The sequence below is a fragment of the Mustela putorius genome, unplaced genomic scaffold (genome assembly GCF_011764305.1).
Source record: "Mustela putorius furo isolate JIRA1106 unplaced genomic scaffold, ASM1176430v1.1 tig00003853_pilon_pilon_pilon, whole genome shotgun sequence".
Lineage (NCBI taxonomy): Eukaryota > Metazoa > Chordata > Mammalia > Carnivora > Mustelidae > Mustela > Mustela putorius.
Window position 1 is genome coordinate 53409194 of NW_025422005.1, and position 23517 is coordinate 53432710.

Genomic DNA, 23517 nt, shown 5'->3' on the forward strand with positions numbered 1-23517 from the left:
CCACTGAGCCACCCAGGCGCCCCTGGATGTTATTTTTTTAAAAAGAAGAGATTTTAATAAGGCAACATTAAAAATGTGGAAGTTCTATGAGATAGATATGCAGTGTTCCTCGTCTTTTTCTCCTTCATATATAAAACAAGAAATGATTGCCCACTGGAAGCATAATTGATGTGGACTGAATTTTGTCCCCTCCAACATTGGTATGTTGAAGACCTAACTCCCAGTACCGCAGAACGTGATTATGTTTGGATATTGCCTTCAAAGAGGTGATCAAGTTAAAATGAAACCATCCAGGTGGGCCCTAAAGTAATCTAACTGGTGTCCTTATAAGAAGAAATCTTTATACATACAGAGGCACCACCCAGCATGAAGTGAATACAGAGAAGATTGGAGAGATGGAGATGGGGTTGGATAAAGAGGAGAAGGAGGGGGAGAGAGAGGAGAAGAAAAAGATTGGAGGAGCAGAGGGAAGAAAGACAATTTGTTGATATCATTTGTGCAGCTGAGACTCACAATCTGGATATTATCTAACCTGTCTAGAGTTGCACACTTAAGTGCTTGCACACTTCAACTACATAAGCCAGTAAATACCACCCCTCCTTTCCTGCTCCTACCCTTTTTTCCCTTAAGCTGATTTGGAATTCTGTTAACTTGCAGCAAAGCATCTGACTAACCCATCCTTCTTACCCACTTTGGATTTTTTTGTTTATATCTCCCATTTAGGTGCCATTTCAGAGAACATCTTTAACAGTATGAACATGTATCTGACCTCTCACAAAGGTAAGTAGGGGAAATAGTGAAGTTCCAAGATTTGTCATCAGATTTATCTGTGATTTATTTATCCACAAGAATTCCCGACTGCTCTTTATATGATCAGTGTCTTGAACTATGAGTAGTCTTGAGATGGAGAACACACTGAAGTCTCTTTTTGCAGCCCTCATGATAGACATTCATCTATCCCTAACTGACTCTCCTCAAACCATTCAGAGTAGAGCATCAAGTCCCTAAACTTTATTGTACATTGGAATCATCTGGGAAGCTCTTAAAAAATCCCTAAGTCATACACCCACTTTGCAAGACAGTTTGGTGGTTTCTTATAAAGCTAAATATAATCTATTGTATGATCCAGAAATTCCTAGTTGATTTGAAAACTTATGTCCACCCAAAACCCTCCATGTGAAAATTTATAGCAGCTTTCCTCATAATCAGCAAAATCTGGAAACAACCATATGTCCTCCAATAGATGAATGGATAAACAAATCATGGTTACGTACATAGAGTGAAATGCTATTTAGCAGTAAAAAAGAATGAGGTATCAAACAAGATACAGATGAATGGTAATTGATATTTCTAGGTGGAAGTAGCCAGTCTGAAAGGCTATCTCCTGGGGCGCCTGAGTGGCTCAGTGAGTTAAGCTGCTGCCTGCGGCTCAGGTCATGATCCCAGGATCCTGGGATCGAGCCCCACATCGGCTCTCTGCTCAGCAGGGAGCCTGCTTTCCTCCCTCTCTCTCTGCCTGCCTCTCTGTCTACTCGTGATCTCTTCAAATAAATAAATAAAAATCTTAAAAAAAAAAAAAAGGAAGGTTATCTCCTATATGCCTTTATAGGACACTCTCGAAAGACAAAACTCTAAAGACAATAAATAAATTAGTCATTATCGAAGTTTCAGGGGCAGAAAGTTGAATAAATGAAGTAACAAGAGCATAATGGTGGTGAAAACTTCAGTATGATTCTGTAATGTTGTAACAATGCATTCGTCAAAACCCACAGAACTCTACAACATGAAGAGTGGGCCATAATTTATGCAAATTAAAAGAGATCATTTAGGAGGTCAAGGGTTCCCAGGATGGAATACAGAATACAACAAAACAATCTAACTATGTTACAAATGTATGAAAAAACCTCACTGCCAGAACTAGGGGAAAAGTTGGCTGACCTAATGAGCCGTGACTAGAAGAACAAAGGAAAAAGGGATTGTACATAAGCACTCTATTCTATAAAGTTTCCTATGGGGGCATGGGTTAACTGTTCTGAAATAAGTATACATGTATACCAGAATTAATAATTAAGTAAATGGCTTTTAGGAGCCTATGGGTAAGCAAGTGCAGAGGCAGGAATGATCCCTGTGGTGATGGATTAGAGAGATATTATTATGAACCCTATTATATAGATCTTTACCTGTAGAAATATTTATAGGTATGGGTCTATTCAGGGATTAGCTATATGCACACTTCCCCCCCCCCTGGCAACCCAAAGGACCTAGAAAGAAGGATACATGCAAACACCCATTTATTTGTTTCTAATACTATTGTCCAATAAAAGGAATCAGGAATCCTTCAAGAAATAGCTGACTGTATAGGAAATATAAAAGATGTGCCTGGAGCATTTTATAGTGCCAAAGAATATGGTGCCAAAAACAAACAAGGAACACTTTGTAATGACGGAGCAATGTGAACAACAAAATGAAGTAGCATTGGATCATAGCCCAGAATATAAATCTCTATGAATCCCCATTGATATAAATAAATGATTGAATTAATAAATAATTGTGGGAGAAACAAATTTCCCATGCAGAACTCCAAATAATTTTTGTAGATCCTTTGTCTTCAAGGAGGAGGAGCACACCTTCCTTAAGTGAGGCCTGCATATGTGACTTCCTCCCAGAGTACAGAGTGTCTTCCTGGTGATCAAGGTCAATACTAACAGTGATAAATCTATTGATAGTATATACTCTTGACATGGTGTGATGAGAGTAGCACTTTCCTTCCGTGGTCCTCCTCCCCACAGAACGTAGAACCAGAGTTTCATCATTAGAAAAATATTTGACAGATCTTGGGGCGCCTGGGTGGCTCAGTGGGTTGAGCCGCTGCCTTCGGCTCGGGTCATGATCTCAGGGTCCTGGGATCGAGTCCCGCGTCGGGCTCTCTGCTCAGCAGGGAGCCTGCTTCCCTTCCTCTCTCTCTGCCTGCCTCTCCATCTACTTGTGATTTCTCTCTGTCAAATAAATAAATAAAAAATCTTTAAAAAAAAAAAAAAAAAAAAAAAAAAAGAAAATATTTGACAGATCTAAATTGAGAGATGCTGTATGAGATACCTGTCCACTATTCTTCATTACCACCAAGGCCATCCAAAACAAGAAGATTCTGAGAAATTATTGCAGCTAAGAGAAGCCATTCTGACTGAAATGTAATATGGTATCCTGGGTGGGACTCAGGAATAGAAAAGGGACAGAGGTTAAAGACTAATGAAATCTGAATAAAGCATAGACTTTAGTTTAAAATTATGTAGCAGTATTTCAAGATTGGTTCATTGGTGGTGACCAATGCACCATACTAAAGTAAGATGTTAATAATAGGAGAGATCCAGAAGATATATAAGAACTCTATTATCTTTATGGCTTTTCTTTAAATCTAAAACTTCTAAAATAAAAAGTTATTAGAAAATTCCTTTGCCAAGTTGCACCTCTACCAATGAAATCAGTATTTCTGGGGTATAAGCCAGGCATATCATGGTTTTTTTCCTAGAGATCCCAGATGATATCAATATACAGCAGAAGTCTGAGGGCCTCTGGCGTTGGAGAAGTCTCTGAGGCTGGAGGCTGTTATATTTTGGCCTTAGTTCACTCAAAATGTTCTGAACTAAATAAAAATGTTGAGTGTTGCTTCCATTTTATACCTATGTGAAGTTGAATTTTTAATAATGAGTGTGATAAAAATAAAGTACTGGAACGAGTTGCCCATTGGAACACCACTTGATGTTACACTATTAGATACTGAGGCACTAAATGACCAATGTATCAAGCATGTAATCACAAGCCCTATCATATCTTAAAATAAAATTTCCCTTGTAATTTTCCCGCAATTGAAGTGAAAAATGACACTCACATGTACACCCTTTCCCCTCTCTCGGCCCTGGCCCCCTCACCAGAGTATGTCGCTATGCTCTACTGGACCCACAGCCCAATCCATCTTTTACCCTTTTTGACCCGTTCTGTGCCCCGAAGGCTGTCTGTGGACTGCAACGCCTGGGCCCTCTTGCCCTTCTTTTCCGTTGAGTTCAGGCAGCACGGAGGAGATAGATGTCCTTTTAGCTCCACTCTCTCCGTTGCTCATTGTGGCGGGCCGTGGCTGCCTTTGTCCCAGATCCAGCTCCTGTTGTCTCCTGTTCTCGCTTGGCTCTGGAAACTGTTCCCTTTCCTCACCCCTTCAGCCCCCAGAGAAGTAATTGCTTCCTGCTGTGGCTATTTCTGGGTAACTCATATCCCCTGTTGGAGTTTTAAAAATTCTGCCCACACCTCTGTAAATAGTCACTTCACTGAAATCTTTTTTTTTTTTTGTGGAAATATTTTTGATTTAACCCTTTTGAGGGTGCCGTCTGCTTCTTGTCAAGAGTTCTGACTGATAGATTCAGTGTATAGTGGCCAACCCTCTCTCTTCTTGAGAGCGATGACCAGCCACCACCTCTCCAGCCACCTTTTTTTTTTTTAACTTGTCATAATGTACGGCTTACTTCCTTGGCCTTAAAAACCTCCTTTGTGAAGTGTGTAAACCTGGCAATTCACAGACCTGTACCCCTGGGGATAAAAATACAGTATATGTTTTAAAAAACGAAAAACAAACAAACAAAAAACAAAACAAAAAAACCCCCTTTGTTTTGTAAAATGATGCTGATGGTGGAGAGCACTATTTTCCCCAAATCCTTTCTTGGCAAAAGAAAAAGTTGGCAGACCTGTGCTGGTTCACCACACATTTTTGAAATTTCATTTTTGAAATCCAGAGTCTGGGAACCATTGATCTCAGTGAGTATTTGACTTTGAAACATTAAGGGAATTCAGCTGTAATTCTTCTTACCACAAGAATCTTACAAATCTGGGGAAAGCGGCCAACGTGAACGCTGTCACGGCAGGCACTCAACTTACTGGGCTTCATTGTTTACATAACAGGGTCTCTCTCCTGGTAAAGAGGGAAATAATATCAGGGGAAAATCGAAGGAACTATAAAAATGAAATGGTTATTTTCTGCATTGTTCACTATTGCATTTCCCTGCAGATCTGCTGGGGGGAAGAGAGAGAGGAAGAGGTTAAGAATGCATCTGGAAGTTTAAGCGAAAAGTTTACAGGATTCCACCATGAAGTTTGAGTGAGAGTGACTAAGAACGCTCCTGTTCTCAGATCCAGGAACGTTTGTATTTGCACTAATCCACGTCCTTTTTGTTATAAATAATTGCAGAAGTTCATTTATAGATGAGCTCCATCGCTAAGCAACACGCATTGTACATTTGTGTTTGTTGGTGTTTTAAATTCACTCTGTTTTATAATGTCAAGTACAGTCAATTTATAATTGAAACAAAATTTTTGAAGTACCCTGTACTGGGGCAGGGTAGAAGAACACAGGGTACTATTTATCATAGTTAGGTCTCCTTGACTTTAAAATTTTTCTTTGTTAGGAATGTAATATCCTCCTATGTTGTATCATATCACATTTAATTTTGACTGCAAAGACACTAAGGCATGATTTTTTTTTATCTTTCATCTATTTAAAAATATATGCTTGTTAATGTTCTCATTATTTTCTTTTTCTGTGGTTAGCTTGAGAAAAGACACATAACCATCTTTTAAAATTAATTCTTTCCTTTATACACTTTAAAAAAGGAATTTAGAAGGGTCAAATAGCTTAGTCATAGGGAGAAACATTTTTTTACAGTTATAATGCAAACAAAACCTATTGTCCTTACTGCATGGAAGAAGAACCTGTGAACTCAGTAATTTTCTTTCTCTTTACATTTCCACTACTGAAAGAAATTAATGGAAACATTAAACCCTGACTTATGTTTTCCTTTATCTGATGGTGGAACCCCGGGATGGAAAACCTGGGAATGGTCAGTCGCCATGTTTCCTACCATGTGGAAAGGTGTAGTAAGAAGGAATGAGACCCACTCATACTTAGAAGCAGAGATAAGAGATGGAGAAGGTTAATGGTGGTTTTAGGGTTTTAGGGTTCCTTTCGTTATTTAGTTGCTCAAATCTTCCTGATTTCATGAAATAAAAATACCCATTTTTTGCTAAACTATTATATCAGCCATACATAGCTTGAGTTAGCTTAAGTACAAAGAGGGAATTAAGGAAAGATCCTGAGGCAGCTGACAGTACAAAAGGGAGAGCTGATCAATTAATCTTCATGAAGGTAGGAGCAGACTCTTTAGGAGGGACTCGGAGTGGGCCAGGAGGTGGGTACCATTAGGACTCAGTTTTCCCTCATGTGAGCCCTGAACCTTCTCTGCCTGGGCATCATGCCCTCTGTGGAGGAATATTTTTATATATTACTTGCTGTGTTTTCCCCAGTACTTTTCAATTATTTATACTCTAACAACTCTTCCATTCGTGGGCATTTTTGTGTCCCTTGTCATAGGAGATGTGATAACAGACTGTGTTCCAAGTCTCAGATGCAGGCTCAATTCAGGCTCTGAAAACTAACAGAGGTGTCGTAAATTAGGAGAAAAGAAGAAAGCCCAGAGGGAAACAAAGAGAGCTAAGTTGAGGCACCAATGAGAAAGAGGCCCCGTCCCTTGTAGTTGATTCCATCACTAAGCAACACTGGGCGTCGTTTACTGGTGTTTTAAACTGAATGTGTTTCATAGTTTCAGTTACCAACCTATAGTTGAAAAATGTTTAGAAGTGCCTTATGAAGTTTATATCTGAGGACTGAACCGGATAGGGGAACAGCAGCAGACACTCCCAATGAGTTTGGAGGAAATCTAAGAACGTAGAGGATCAGAGTAGAAAGAGTAGTTGCCCCTATCCTGGACAGAAGGTAGGGATGGAGAGAAGACCGTTGGAGCTCAGCACCTTGGGATAGCCTGAGGCAGCAGGTAGGAATGTCTGTGTGATGAAGGTAGTCACATCTGAAGTAGCTTTGAAGAGTTCCAACTTGACTCATTGAGGGGTGGGAGCAGCAGCATAATTCCCAAGGGTAAAATAGATGTGGTTTTGGGTTGGAAAGCCTCATCAATGTGGCCACAGCCCAGGGCAGTATTTGGAGAATACTCAGTTCACTTCGGAAAGGCACCAGGGTCAAGTCGGGAGAGTCATTGATCTTGAAGTGACCCCTGGCATGGATCCCTGTAGATCAACATCTGAAAAACAGACAGGATGAGGAGTCAGATGTGAAATTCAACACATGACCAACGATCGGAACCAAGGATCAGCCTACCTTTCTCTCCCACTGTCTACTGCTTAGAAGATAGAAGAGAAGTTAGGGAAAGGAAAGGGGAACTGAATTCATTGACATTTCTATCAGTTCGTATAACAGGATAGCACAGAAGAAATCAAGTAGAGTTGCATACAAGAAAAATGGCCACACTTTCTGAACACCTGCTTTCGTGGCCTGAAATTCAAATTCTGGCTTCTCCTACAGGCTGTGTTCTTCCCTGTGGCAGAGAACTGGCTGCTAGTAGCTGCAGTTTGCAATCTCATGGATTCATCCTCGAGGGGAAAAGGCTCTTGGCCCCTTTGACGCCCACCCTTTGGTCCTCTCCTCCCAGCTTCCACTGGAAAAGTCTCAGAGATCCATCTTCACTCTCCTTCTCATCATGCTCCTACCCCACTGACCAATTACAGAGCCAGAACTTTAAGTTTCTATGATCAATCTAGCTTGGCCACGTGCTAGGTGGCCCCCAGAGCCAAGATGTTGGAACACATCCAAGTTTGGAGTCCGTGGAGCAGTAGTTCCTCCACCAGAGGAAATACTCTGACCAGAAGATGAGGAAGGGGGGGAGCTGGCTGGTAAAATAGTGAGTCTCCTCCACGGTCTGTCTGTCTCGGGTAGCTGTCTGGTGGGACCACCCTAATAAATGTTTCTAGTGTCACGTTGATATGATAAAGGCAAGGAAAATAATTAACAAGATACTGACTGTGTCTTTTATGACCCATCAGTTCAGAACTAGAAACTGGGCTCTGAAAACAAAACAAAACAAAACAAAACAAAACAAAACCCCAATGACAATAAAAACACAACCTTTTCATTGTATATGTGTAAATTCTATTGCAGCTCAGCTAGAAGATTTGGCTAATAGGTGCTTTTTCCTCTCAAATCTCATTATGTGCCTGCAAAGAAAAAAGTGTTTTATGCTCTGTGAAAATTAGTTTATAGTATGTGTGTACCAATCCTCAGGATTATTGGAAATACTGGCCACTCTCCTTTAAGGTTCATAGAGACTTAAATCTGAAATGCATTTCTATGAAAACTTCATTTGGCTGCATAATTCTGAAATGATTCTAGCCCACTGTTTATTCATAGCAGCCTTTTCAGGCCAGAGGCATGGAGTAATTGCTCTACATTTATTTTCTTAACTTTACTTCTTTTTTCTTATATTCTTTCAAATGCGAGGAAATAATAATTACTTTGGCTTAAGTAGAAAACCTGGAGAATCTTGTAATCTCTTTTACACTGCGGTACCCATTTCTGATAAAGAGGTAAATAGATAATAGATACAAGAATAGAGCAAGAAGAACTGACAAAATGTAAAAAAGAAATCCCTTGAAGACAAATTCTATTTTAGTCCATGGTCTGGTACTAATTTTAACCTTGGAGTTAAAGCATACTTATCCTTGGTCCTAAATTGTAAGCAAACAATCCAATTAACTTGCCTTTCAACTCTTAACAGTTTTTTCATCACAGCTGATTTAGCTACTGTGAATTTCATCATGTTATGTAGCTTTTGAGGCAGGCAGGAAAATACATTTCATCCACATGTACACCCGTAGCATCCTAAGGGCAGGGAAAAGTGTTCCGGCAGATTAGGGGCCTAAATGAGTTACAAATCAGGGCAGCTGGCCAGTGAGCAACAGCCAACAGTAACTGGGCTGCCCCAGCCTTAAGGTATATTTCAATGGGTCTAGCCCCCAGGAGTTATTTCCAAAGAACATGTGATCTTACACAGATATTTTCAAATAGTTTTATTAGATATATAATCCCTATAAACAATTCTACAGAAATTTAGAATAAAAATCTCTTTCTCGCACACAAATTTCAACAGTACTGTAGGTAAATAATCATTGTGAAGTAATTACTCATAAAATAAGTTTTCGCTTTTGTTCTTTTTAATAATAAAGATGGAAAATTAGATAATTTGCTTTTTCTATTTTAGTCCAATGCATATTAATTGAGCAATCCAAGATATGGTGATATACTTTTAGGGACTAGAAAACCAAACATTAATAACATAACATTCGCCCTTGGGGCATTTATTTATTTATTTATTTTTAAAAATTTTATTTATTTGACAGAGAGAAATCACAAGTAGGCAGAGAGGCAGGCAGAGAGAGAGAGGGGAGGAAACAGGCTACCTGGGGAGCAGAGAGCCCAACGTGGGGCTCGATCCCAGGACCCTGGGATCATGACCTGAGCTGAAGGCAGAGGCTTTAACCCACTGAGCCACCCAGGCACCCCGCCCTCAGGGCATTTATGTAGATATAAGCACAACTAACTATGTCTTCATAATATGGACACAACATGAATTTCTAAATTATCATAGTCCATAGATAGCATAGCTCCAACTGGGGAGCTTACAAAGAGGAGTCCATTTAGTTGGATCTTGGCATTATTGGCTAAGATTGTGACCAGCAGATAGAGGATGGTGATGGGTGATGGTTGAGGGAGAGGTGTTGTAGAATGGAGGAAAAACATTCAGGATGGAACAGCATGTATAAATGCAAGAAGTGGAAAAAAAAAAAAAAGGCAAAGATAAGTTTAGGTAGCTAGGAGTTGTCCTTCATGGTGGGAAGAAACATTGGTCAATTAAATCTCAGACAGTACACTGGGAATGAATTTGAATGCCAGAGTGATTTTAAACTTTAATCCGTAGGCAGTGGAGAACCACAGATATTTCTGAGCATCCCATAAAATGATGAAGTCTATATCTTAAGAATATTATGTGAAACCTAAAACCCAACAAGGAGTGATATATGGCCATTTGTGTGTGTGGGTAGGTGTTCATGTAATTGTTTTCGAAGCATCCTTTTTTAAAAAATGTAAATTGTAGATATGCTTTTGTTTTTCTCTCTGCATCCCAAGAATACCTTTTTAGAACTTTTTAGAAGAGCATAAGGATTTCCTACAGTATTTTAACTAAACTTCCTTATTAGTAGTATTTTTTTTTCATTTGTAACTTGACGACATAATGTTCACTTTTTCTGTATATATTTGTTCCCTTTGTCTTTCATAAGATTTCTTTATTCACTCAAAAATTATGTATGCAGCAACTTCATTGAGAATATTATATAATGGGGATTATAGAAACTATGTCTTCTGGGGGCACTTGGTGGCTCAGTCAGTTAAGTGTCTGCCTTTAGCTCAGGTCATGATCCCAGGGTCCTGGAATTGAGCCCCATATTGGGCTCCAGCTCCGCAAGGGGCTCCCTGCTCAGCAGGAAGCCTGCTTCTCCTTCTCCTACTCCCTTTGCTTGTATTCTTCTCTCATTGTCTCTCTCTCTCCGTGTCAAATAAATAAATAAAATTAAAAAAAAAAAAGTGCATTGTCTCTTCCAGGGGTCAGCAAACTATGGCACATGGATGAAATCTAGCCCTCCCTTGCTTAGTTTTGTAAATAAAGTTTTATTGGAACACACACACACACAAAGAAAAAAGAAAGAAAGGAAAAAGAAACTATGTCTTCTGGAAATTTTGGATTAAACTCTGGGCCTGGAGATAGCATTTGAATAAGAGGAATTTTGACTATCACACACTTAAGGATGAACTTGCTAGCATTTATGATGGTCATACTTCATTAGTTGATACTAATTATCTTGTTTATTAAATATTTGGAAACTCAGGTTTTCTTTATTTGTTCTTTAGTTTCCTTCCTAAATTTTTTTTTTTATTTAAAGAGGGAGAGAACAAGAGTGCATGAGTGATGGGGCGGAGGGGCAGAGGGAGAGGATCTCAAGCAGACTCCACCCCCAGCGTGGAGCCAACACAGGGCTGATCTTGCCGCCCTGAGATATGTATGACCTGAGCCAAAATTAGAAGTCACACGTTTGACCAACTGAATCACTCAGGTGCCCCTCCTTTCTACATTTTTAAAGTTTTTTTTTTTTTTTCCCATTGCTTTTTCCTATTTCATTTAACTTTGAATTGCTAAAACCTGTAGAAAATCATATTTTAAGTGTACCATTTGTATTTAATGTAGAAAAATTTCAATTTAGGCTTTCATTAAATCAGCTTTTACATTATCTGCTCTAAACTTCCCATTGTTTAATGTATTTCTGGTGTAGGCAGAGGTACTGGCTACCATTTACGCAAATAAGTTGGCCTACTTATTATCTGTAAATGGCATGTCAAGTGACCCCCAACACCCTCATGTAAAAGGTCTTCTCTTCTAAAGTTTACTTCGGTCTCAGAAACCGTTATTTAATGAAGCAGTTATATTGTTTATATGACTAATACAATTTATTATAATCAAATATTGATGATTGTATCAATGAACTGTTTTTTCCTATAGCACCTTTTCGGTTTGCAAATAGAGCTCTCTTATTGTTAGATCCAAATGCCTCTGTATCCATTTCACGAAGCCTCATCACATATACTGAGATTCTGTTTTTGTGACTTCATTAGTTTCCCTTCCAAAACCATGAAAATCAGAGCAATTGTAGCAACAGGGAGATCACAAAATAAAAAAACCAAGCAAAATGGTGCTTTTTAGGACTATGCTAACCAAATCATCTCAAATTACTCTCATGAAATTTTAACATTTGAGTAATCTCCTGTAGTTCTTAGACGATCATAATAATGTCCTTTCACCTCTCAGTGTATTCCCTACCTCTTTGGCATTACTAATGGGGTGTGGAATATAACGTCTGTCAACATCAAGACAACTTTGCTAAATACCCCTATACCCAGAGGCACTAATGGCTCCTGCAGAGGACTGGGACCCTAGACTTAAAGGATTCATATGCAGTTAATCTGAAAATCACAGCAGAGCCTATATGGTGCAAACGATCAAATTACCTAGTAGTTCTTTGGCTGCTTAACTGAACTAATTAAAATCAAAGCTGCATATGTATGTTTACTTTTTTAAAGTTTTATTTATTTATTTTTTAAAGATTTTATTCATTTATTTGACAGAGATCACAAATAGGCAGAGAGACAGGCAGAGGGGGGTGGGGAGCAGGTTCCCTTCTGAGCAGAGAGCCTGATGCTGGGCTCAATCCCAGGACCCTGGGATCAGGACCTGAGCCGAAGGCAGAGGCTTTAACTCACTGAGCCACCCAGGTGCCCCTGCGTATGTATGTTTAAATAAGAATCCACATCAATTAATTTTCCGGTTTCACATTTACTGTTTCATCCCAACTGTCTTGAAAATAAGACCCACAGACATACACGTTCTATGTACTTATTTATTTATTACAATAGAAAATAGATGCAGGCAAAATAAATAAAGGCAATCCTCACTTCTGGAGGAAAAACATTGCTCACGCTCTGTGAATGGTCAGTCAGCTCTCTGTGGATAATAGGTAACGTTTTTATTACGGAACTTGTAATTTACAGCCCAAACCCTCTTCATGGAAATACTCTGAAGTTGCACCTCCAAACCATAGATGGTTTGATATGGTGCAGCCCTAATTACCATCATTCTGATCTAATCTCTTTCCTACCCAGTGTTGTCCTGCAATATTCCTGTTGGCCAGTCCTTTAGTCTAAATTTAAAAAAAATCACCTGATGAAGAACTCATTGTCTCACCTGGTAGCCCATTCCACTTCTAATGACTATGGCAGCTAGCAAGGGATTCCTTTGACTGGGCTTAAATCTGGCTGCCTGTGCTTTCCATTCATTAGCTGGGTTTACAGGGGCTGTATAGAAAAATCTACCACATCTTCTTCTTGATTGTCTTCCCAGTGTTTGAAGTAAACTATCATTCTTGCCTTTCTCCAAAAGCTAATGATTTCCCAGTTCCCTAGGCATGCCTATTAAAACACAGAGTTGTTTCCCCACCTCCAGAGGCTTTTATTCATTAGGTCTATGATGGGCCCCAAGACTTTGTCTGTTTTAGAGTACAAGCTGTGTGGTTTTATCAGCCTATTTTCTGTATGTAGAATTTGGGGGTCCAAAAGCTTTCTTTGTTCTGTACTCTATCCCTTTAAATCCCAAATGGCAGTATTTCTACCAGTATCGAGTTTTTGAAAACCCTATAGATGTCCTGTGTATGTTAAAAGGAATTCAGTCCAGAAGAAAAGGGGCTTATCCATTGATTCTCCCTAAATAATTCCATTTCTATTTGGGAGGTATGAGGGAATTTATGAGTCAGATACTTGATTTCTTCAAAGAGCCTTTGTGTGACTGAATACTCTGATTTTTAAAATCTTTCTTAAGTATTAGTGAAAGGTTGACCAGCCATATACTTGGCTTTTTCTCGACAGCATGCTTTCTTGGTAGTAAAGCCGTCCATGTTTATACCCTTCAGAGACTTGATGAGCCAAGAATTTCCCAATCATCAAGCCCTGGTTGCTTTTTGTTTGAGAATTCTTTCTTCAATTTATTTCTTCTTACATTTTGCTGTCGGCGGCAGGAAGTAGCCAGAATACCTCTTCAACACTTGGAAATCTCCTCAGGTATGTGTCCAGTTTACTTGTATACAGCTTATGCTTTCTACATGACTGCCTGGCACAATTCTGGTAAGCTTTCCTCCACTATGTAACAAAGCTCTCCCTTCTTCGAATTCCTGAAATCGTGCTCCTCACTTCCTTCCGTGTCCTCGCTAGCAGAGTTGTTAACCACCATATTTCTACTAATCGTCTATTTAAGACAGGATAGGCGTTTTCCATTGTGTTACTCAAAATTCTTCCAGTTTCTGCCAGTTGCCCATGTCTAACACCATTACCACATTTTTGGGTCTTTGTTATAGTAGCACCCTGGCTTTTGTTGCCAAAATCTTTTGGGGTCCAACTGGAGGAGGAGAACCAGTAGGAGATATATAGTAAGATATTTATTGCAAGACCTATGTAACATAGGGACTGCCTAGGACTGCCTATGTAACTTTTAGATGTGCCTAGCTAAAATCCATAAAGCAGGGGTCCCTGTGTGGCTCAGTTGGTTGGGCATCTGCCTTTGGCTCAGGTCATGGTCTCAGGGTCCTGGGATCGAGCCCCATGTCGGGGCTTGTCCCTCTTCCTCTCTGCCCCTCCTCTTTCTGCTTATGCTTTCTTTCTCTCTCAAATGAATAAATAAAATCTTAAAAAAAAAAAGAGTATTAAAATCCATAAAGCAAACTGTCAGGGGAGGCAGACTAGAGCACTTGGCCATGGGCTGAGGCTTCTGTCCACAGGTGGGGTTTCCTCCTTCTTCAGGGAAGACTCAACTGCTTTTTTGGCTTTCAGCAGACTGAACCAGGCTCTCCCTGGCTATTTGGGATAATCTCTCTTACTCAAAATCAATTGATTATAGATTTTAATCACATCTACAGAATATCTTCATAGCAACGCTTCGATTAGTGTTTGTTCGTGTAACTGGGGATGATAGCTGAGTCAAGTTGACAACATCAGAAAGACCATCATAGTACCCTGTATTACACTTCCTCCACTCGCCACAACTCGTAACCACCTCATTATTAGATAACCTAATAATTTTCCTTTGGATATTCACGCTTTAAAGGGCCTTGTTCTCAGAGATACCTGAAGAATCAAGATAAAATATTTCTATCATACTGGCTTGTTATACACAAGAGTTCTTCAGTTAGTCATAACAGCTGTATGAGCTGCAAATTATTTCTCCATGGGGATTCGAAAGTTGGATGTGCACTAGATTTAAATGTCTTTTTGTTGGGAGACAGCACTGACAGTAGTTAGGTAGTCTGTTGCGTTGCTGGGGACCAGCAGCATTGCCATCACCTGGGAGCTTATTAGACATGCAGAGTCCAGGGCCCACCCCAGCACTCCGGAATCAGAATTGATGCTCTAAACAACCCGCATTCAATTTAGTTGCACATTATGGTTTGCCTACTTTCTTAACTGTTATCCCTGGCTCTACATCTATCTCTTCACACACCCAGGATGTGGTTTCCTACGAATTTGAAAACAATTCTTTTTGAAGATTTTATTTGTTTATTTGAGAGAGAGAGAGAGAGCACAAGCAGGGGGAGCAGTAGAGGGAGAAGCAGACTCCCCGCTGAGCAGGGAGCCTGATGTGGGGCATGATCTTAGGACCCTGGGACCATGACCCAAGCCAAAAGCATACACTCAACCGACTGAGCCACCCAGGTGCCCTGAAGACAATTCTTGAGTCTAAAAGTGTTCAATGTTTCTTTGTGCATAGAGGTGAAAGTCCAAATGGCCTTCAAAATCCACATGACCTTCAGAGTTCTTCTATTAGACTGCTGTGTACTTTTTAGGTATTCTTATCTCAACATCACGCAGGGCTCTGATACTGGCAGTCCCCAAAGCTACTAAGGCTTCTCTCCTCTGTGCTTTTCCTTCCATCCTTGGTTCCCCTGTATAGAGTGCCCTACCCCAACCTGGTTGAACTATGGGAATCCTCACTTGACTCCTCCAGGGCATAAAGGACCCATGCTGTTTATTATGGTAGTTGTACCTGATACATAATAGATACTGACTATTTATTAAGAGAAGAATAAATGATCAGTTTCTAGAGATGCTGTGAAAGCTAACTGAGATGAATGATAAATAAATGTCAGAGAGTTCTAGGGAAGAAGTCCTATTATTAAGGCATAGTTATTATCTCATTACATTGCATGGCATTTCAGAGGGGTAATTATTAAGAACTCCATTTTGCAGTAAAGGATGCTGAGACAGAGGATAGAGAAACTGTTCTCATAATTAATGTGCTAAAAAGGAACAAACAAACAAACAGACAACTAAGGCAGTCTGATTCCAGAATCCACATGCTTGCTATATAACTTTGGATGCATACGAAAACATTTTTCAGTCTTTTATAAAAGTAAATTCTAAAGATTTGTGTGGTAATTAGACATGTAATCAATAGTTATAATTATCAATTCATTTCTAAAAACTTTATGGAAAACACTTAGAACACCATAGAAAGGACGAAGTGATATTTTAATTAAAACTACATTCAGAGGGCACCTGGGTGGCTTGGTGGGTTAAAGCCTCTGCCTTCAGCTCAGGTCGTGATCCTGTGGGGCTCAGGTTGTGATCCTGCGGTCGGTCATGGGATTGAGCGCCCCATAGAGCCCCGCATCGAGCCCTGCATCAGGCTTTCTGCTCAGCGGGCCTGCTTCCCACCCCCCCACTCCTCTGCCTACTTGTGATCTCTGTCTGTGAAAAAAAAATAAGTAAAATCTTTAAAAAAACCAAAACCACATTCAATTAACAACAAACCTTTTTAAGTGTCTATTGCAGTGGATATCTATGCTTTCTTGCCTACTTTTTTTAAGTAAGAGCACCCTAGTACTCTTTTGGGATCCCACTTTCCCCACTCTAAGTTATTTGGTTAGGGTGAGATCAACTCTCCTCTCAATCATATTTTCCAGGAGCACACCAGTGACTCATACCTGGACGGTCATCATATTCCAACTCACTGGACACCATGACTGGTTCAGGGATGGGCCTATGACTCAAGTAAGCCCAAGAATGAAAATCAGTTTGGTAATTTTTAATATATTGGTTGATCGTCTAAAATTGTAAGAATGGAAAAGTAAGAAGGAACGTCAAAGAGGGAAGAAGTGAACCAGGAGAAAGTGGAGTCATTGAAATCATTGCAAGAGTTTCAAGAAATGACGCTTCAGTATCATGAAATTACCAATTGAATAATGTTTATGCTTTTGAATGTATCAACCAAATACTTAAACAAAATATTTTATTCACTTCAAGTAACTATAATTTCAGTCATGATTGATTGTTCCCAGCAGGACCTGTATCTGTGTAAATAGGCAATTATTGATTCAGAAAAAAAAAAGGGAGAAGAAGAAAAAGGTAGGTATCTCATTATTTTCTTTTTCAAATCAAAGTTTTCCTTTTGGAGACTTTTCCTTCACTCAAGAAAATACTGAATGAGTCAGCGTGTTAATCTGTTTTGCTCTGATAAATCCTATCTTCTTATTATAGAGATATTTTTCAATGGGGTAGTAATTGCCTAGCTGATTGGTGATGATTTATTTATACCCATCTACTCATTTAACAGCTCTTTATCAGACCTCAGATATGCAGCAGGCATTGTGCAGAGAGTGAGATTCAAAGTTGTTCCCTAACCTAGAATGAAAGCTCCCTAGGAGCCCCAGACTCAGAGCCTGGTGCCTAGCAGACATTTGGTGTTGGATCACATTATCAGAAACCCATAACTATGCATGTGAGGTATGTTTCTGTATTCGTTTAATGATGGTGGCTGCTGAAGACCCATGGTTGGCCTTCAAGTATCACCTGGGACTCAAACATGAACTTCCAGCTTGGGGTTCTGCACTTTTTTTCCTTATGGCAGTTATTCCTCATAATGCTCAGGTTTAATGATACCTGTTTTTAGTAGCCCACAATGAAATGATAACTTATACTTAGTGTCAATATGGTTTGTATAACAGTGCTGAAGCGGTACCCTGATACCCCAATAGACGACGATTTTGGTCCCTATTGGTATGCTAGCTTTAGTGTGTTGGATGGTGGCTTCCCACATTCTAAATCCCAGAGCCTGTTAATGTGACCTTTTTGGAAAAAGGGTCTTTGCAGATGCAACTAAGGATCTTGGGCTGAGATCATTTTGGATTATTTGGGTGGTGTCTAAATCTGATAACAAGTGTCCTTGTAGGAGACAGAGAAGATGACACATGGAGGAGAAGGCCATAGGAAGACACATGCAGAGGGTGGAGCGATGCAGCCATAACCCAACAGATTCCTGGAGCCTCCAGAAGCTGCTCCAGGCAGGGGAGGGTTCCCTCATAATCTTGAGGAAGGAGTGCAGGCCTGATGACACTTAATTTAGACTTCTGCCTTCAGAACAGGGACAGAAAAAAATTTTTTTTAAGCATTTGTTAAGGCAGCTGTAGGAAACCAATAAGCTCGTTCATACAGACTAATTAAGGATTCTGTTGTGCTGTTTTATAACAATTTTTGGAAAGTCCGTATCTCTACTCCAATTCTATCCAATGGAGACATTTGTTTTCTGAGGTTTGATGAAACTCAAAGGTTAGTGCTTCTAGCCACAGATGCCCCAGAAAGTCCACTCAGGGCACAAATATGAAATTTCTGAATGAATTGGTCTCAACAAGTGGTCTGGAGATCTAAATGCTCTTTGTAAAAGTACCATTGGTTCTGAGAGGAAATGCCTATGGGTGAAAAGTTCCATTTACAAAGTTCCACAAATTGACAAAGTGGTTGGGCCAGGGAGCGAAGACACATTGCTTCTGGCCCTATGCACATCTCTGGGCTACTTTCTCTCTTTGCCTCTTCCTATGATGCACATTATGAGGGCATTAGGCAAGTTCATTTCTAGAGACCTTTGAAAATTAACCATCACCCAATCTGGAGTATGTCCACTCCCCTTTATTTTTCTTTTCCCCCTTGGTTTCCTCCATGTCACCTGTCATAATTGGTAATTTTATGAACACTGGCTTGTCTGTTCTTACTCCAAGTTCAAGGAACATGGTAATTGTACCTCGCATTTGTCTGACACACAGTAGGTCCTCAATAAAGAGTATATTAATACACAGATTAGTGAGTGAACACTTTGGGTGTCTATCAGGGGTTGGAATCTGTTCAAGGACAGATTTTGTTTGTGTCGTCCTGAAATTCAGTGGTGTTAGGACTGAAAGAGAAGTAAATGGTCTTTTAGATACATGAGTGCATCTTCAGCCTTCCTGACAAACATGACCCACACGCTTGGCTGAAACATCCTTGGTGAGTTGGTGACTTGGTGACAGAGTCTTTGCCAATTTGCTTTCCTTTTCCTTTTCCACACCTGTCAATTATTGCAATCTTTATAGTAGCATTTTGCGCCCGTGATGCAGCAGAGGCCTGGAAGTCTGGGAGTGGGAGGAGAGGGAACCCCAGTGCCTAGCCCAGGGTCTGAGAACCACCCGCGGCGAGGTGGGTGCGCTGTAGCTGACAGCTGTCTGAAGCAGCGACGCCGCCTTCCTGCTGGGATCCTCTGGGCTCTCTGCCTCCCCGCCGGCAAGGGTCCGTCCTCCTTCGCGGGAGAAGCCAGGCCCGCGGCCACGCGCAGCAGCGTTCCCCATGGTCACCTGTGTGGTCGCCCTGGGCGCTGGGGTCCTCTGCTGCGGCCAGGAGCGGTCGCCGAGGGCGGGGGGGCGCGCGCGTGCGGCTACGGGCTCTTCCCTCCCTTCTCCCCACCCCACGCGCTCCCCCTGCCCCTCCTCCCCACACTGCGCCGCGCTCGGCTCTCCGGAGAGTTGCCAGCACCTCCCGCGAGGAGTTCGGAGCCGCCCCACCGCAGAGCCCACGGCCCATAGAGCCCTCGGCCCGCCCCGCGCGAGCGACGCAGGTGTCGGAGCCCCCGCGCCGCCGCCATCTCTTGTCTTCCCTGTGGGTTGAACCCCGGCAACGAGGTGGGACCCGCTTCTCTCTCCTCCATCCCTTACTGCCCCCTTTCCCGCTCTCGGCAGCTGGAGGAGCGGGGCGCTGGAGCGCGCTCGGCGGGCGCGGAGCCCGCGGGCCACGGGGGGACCGGGAGTCCGGGGACGACCCCGCGGGTCCACCGGAGGGGTCAGCGCTCGGGGGTGGCGGGAGGGGCGGCGGGGCCTCTCGGTCTCCCGGCCCGGGGGTCGGGAGGCTCCCGGGGCGAGGAGGATAGGGGCGCGCGTCTGACCGCAGCCGGCCGCACCCGGGCGCGCACCTGCCTGTGCCCCCGAAGCGACGCGCCCCGCAGCCAACTTCTTTTTCAGGTCTCCTTCCTACTTTGGAAACTGAAGGGACTGCGACGTAAACCAGTAAGCCCTGGGGCTCGGGGAAACACTTGTTGGTTTGGCTGAGGCGAGAACAAACTCGCGCTGCAGGGGTGGTTAAAATCTCAGCTTCTCTTTTTCACCCTCTCCCGTTCTACCCCAAAGAAATGTGAAAAACAAAAGAACGAATCCAAAGCATTGGTTAAAGGGATTCGTAGAGGTGAGAAAACTAGACCTAACCGAGGAGTCAGTGGAAACCCCAGGTATGGTGAAGCCCCCTTAGAAACTAGTTGTTGCCAGTGCTATTTCGAGGACTTGTGTTTGCAAACAGATGAGCTGTAAGAGTTCCTTCTATTGAGGGTCTGCCCGGAGTGCCCTGTGTTAACATGTATTTCCGTAAGTATTAAAGTATATTGAAAGAAATGCTCTTTCAGAGCTCTGGATTTGCAGTCGGAATATCTGGATTTTGGCATGATTTTGCCATTTATTATCCATGACAGCTGGGGTTAGCTTAACCTCTCTGGGTCTCATTTTCCTCATTTGTCCGATTGGAGGGTTGGATCCTGGGGGCCTCTTAATAATATTTAAGATGCTTCCCAACTTAAAAATGTATAATTCTATAACTCTTTAACATGTTGCAAACATTGCTAGGTTCATGATTTCATGACACTTTAAAAATCTATTTTGATCTCAGCATTTTGTTTTGTATGCCTTTATGACTTGTGTCTTTAGGGTTTTCCAACCAGAAATTAAAGAGAAAAATGCTTATAAAAGAGTTCAGAAATGTGTAGTTTATATGTGAATATTTAGATCATATCTTACTTTGCCTTAAGGAATTATGTTCAACTTTCAGCCAATATTTGCAACACTACAACACAAACACATGGCTTTAGCACAGCACTTAATTCTCTCTCAGTACTGTGTATTTGGAGGAAATAAAAATTGTTTTGGAGGAAAACAGAAATTGTACCTTTCCTATCAATTACTGATCTTGACCAACATGTGTTACTTTTTAGCATAGTTGTGTGCAAAATATTTTAAAAAATGGTTTCAGACCATTTCAAAGCCTCTGAAATTAAGCTCAAAACCAGAGATGCCCATTTTAGTAATGCATTTTAGCGGTCTTGGAATGAAGCCCAGAAAATAGCAGAGGTGAAGCAGATAAACCAGAAATAAGGAATTGACCCCCGCAAAAATTTGTACAAGAAGTGTGTGCCCCAAAGGGTCAGTGAACCTTTTGTTTATTTTATTTTTTTTACCTTTTGTTTATTTTTGATAAAAAACAAACAACTGTTGGTTTGTTGGCAGACAGAGGATGTTAGAATGGCTTTTGTTGTTACTTACAACTTAAAATTATTTGAGTCACAGTCATCAGTAGTTAGGATATAGGTTTTAGAAGTATTTCTGGATCTTCTTGGTGGCTTTGATATAAAATAAAATAATGCGTTCCCACCTAGCCTGTGCTGTGTGTGTAGTTTGGGAGAGTGGAGTGGATTTCAAGTACAGTACTCTTTTGTGAACACATTCCCTCATTTCCATGGCCTTTTCCGCTTTGGGCTGCAAGTGTCCTTACTCACTGAGGCATTATCTTGCCTCATATTCTCTGGTGAAGCAGGTGATCAGCTCCTTTGAAACTGATGCTCAAGGAGTTAAGTAAATTAGTTGGTGAATCACAGAGAGTAGAAAAACTCAAATACCCTGCCTTCTAGGGGTTTTTGGAAAACAACAGATGAATCTGATTGCTCAGGGTCTACCCCTGATTCATTCATGGCTTGGGAGCATCACCATGGCTGGCCAAAACTCTGCTTCTCTTTTGTAATGAATTTACCTAAAGAAAAGAAAAAAAAAAACCCAAGCCCAAAAAACAGTCATGTCTTCATACTTAGATCACTATTATATCATCAAATGGTTTTTATTTGTGAAGTGCAATATCTGTGTGGACCTGGGAAATAAAACTTAAAATATCCAGAAAAAAAATTGTCTTGGCAGATACTGTACTGCGTTTTCATACTGAGAACCAAGCACACATACTAAAAAAACATATCCCGTGGAGTTAAAAATGAAGAAAAGGGCTTACGGTCTCCTCTCATTCTTGAGATTTTATGTGATTTACGAATTCCACTTTTAATTAAAACAGAAAGGCGCAAATGTTCACGTACTGGCCAGACTTAGTACATGTAACCTTTTGGAATTTCAATTCAAATTTGGTCTGTTTATAATCTGGAATATTCCTTCTCACATACTTTTTATTAAAACTTTTTGTGATGCGATAGTGATATTATCTGCCGTCTTTTCATGAACTTGATCTTATTAATCTTGAATTTTTATAACCCTTTGAACATATATATATATATATATATATACATATATGACATATAGAGAGAGGAGAGGTACATAAAATAAATATGCTGGTTGACAAATAATAATAGCAAAGGATTATAACAGACAAATATAAGGTAAATACCCTATTATTCACCACACCAGTAAGAGAACATGCCAGTAACTAGAGACCTCTTGCTTATTCCTTCTTTTTTTTTTTTTTTTAAGATTTTATTTATTTATCAGAGAGAGAGAGAGGGAGAGAGCAAGCACAGGCAGACAGAATGGCAGGCAGAGGCAGAGGGAGAAGCAGGCTCCCCGCCGAGCAAGGAACCCGATGTGGGACTCGATCCCAGGACGCTGGGATCACGACCTGAGCCGAAGGCAGCTGCTTAACCAACTGAGCCACCCAGGTGTCCCTTGCTTATTCCTTCTTGATCACAAGTTTGGTTTTACCTTAAAAAATGTTATTTGAAATTAAAAGGCATTCTTTCAGATTTTGTTGCATTCGTGTTTGTGAGCTGAAGCCATTTCTTCACTCTGCTTTAAAGCAAAATCTTTTGAAGAGTTGTCTGTATTCACTTCTACAGTATATCTCTTCACATTATTTTCTTGTTTGTTTGTTTTTAAGATTTTATTTATTTGAGAGAAAGCGAGAGCATGAATGAGGTGAGGGAGAGGGGCAGATTGAGAAGCAGGCTCCACGTTGAGCAGGGAGCCCGACGTGGGACTTGATCCAGGACCCTGGGATCAGGACCTGAGCCAAAGGCAGGCTCTTAAACAACTGAGCCACCCAGGCGCCCCTACATTATCTCTTAAGCCCATTTCAGTACTCTGCCAAAACTACCCCTGTCCTGGTCACCAGTGACATCACCTTTCCAATTCCAGTAGTTAGTCGTCAGTGTTGATCTTACTTCACCTGTTGGTAGCATCGTCGCCGTTATTACTGTCTGCTCAGGGTACGCCTTCCTTACTGACCTCCAGGACACCAAGGATGCTTGGTTTCCCTCTTTCTTTGCTGGCCGCTCCTGTCTCCTTTGCCAATCAGGAGCTTCTCTGAGAGGTTTTACTCTTCCAGTGCCTTAAGATGTAGTCCTCAGGAGCTCTTTTCTCTGTATACTCTGATGATTTCATACAGTCTCTTTATTTTTTCTCTTTGATCTTTACCATTGTATACTGATGACTCAGAAATGATAGAGCTCATGCCTGAACTTCTCTCCCTGACCTCAGGCCTTTGTATCAGCTGCCTATTCACCATTTTCATTTGGTGAGTACATACCCCAACAGAATCTTCATCTTGCCCAAGTCTACTCTATCTGCTGTCTTCTTCACCTCCAGCCA

At 41.1% G+C, this 23517-nt stretch overlaps 1 protein-coding gene across 9 annotated transcripts in view; it reads left to right on the plus strand.

The window, feature by feature from the left end:
- LEPR (leptin receptor) overlaps positions 1-23517 on the plus strand; it is a 119347-nt gene that overhangs the window by 11058 nt on the left and 84772 nt on the right. For 3 of the 9 annotated variants that reach the window (XM_045064678.1, XM_013061661.2, XM_004762949.3), the window contains exon 1: positions 19166-19521. The gene's annotated coding sequence lies outside the window, so the exon portion shown is untranslated. Of the gene's footprint in view, positions 1-723; positions 781-13458; positions 13607-16500; positions 16589-19165; positions 19522-19857; positions 19903-23517 lie in introns of those variants that run through there. The other 6 variants (XM_045064676.1, XM_013061662.2, XM_013061660.2 and 3 more) reach the window with 4 other exon arrangements.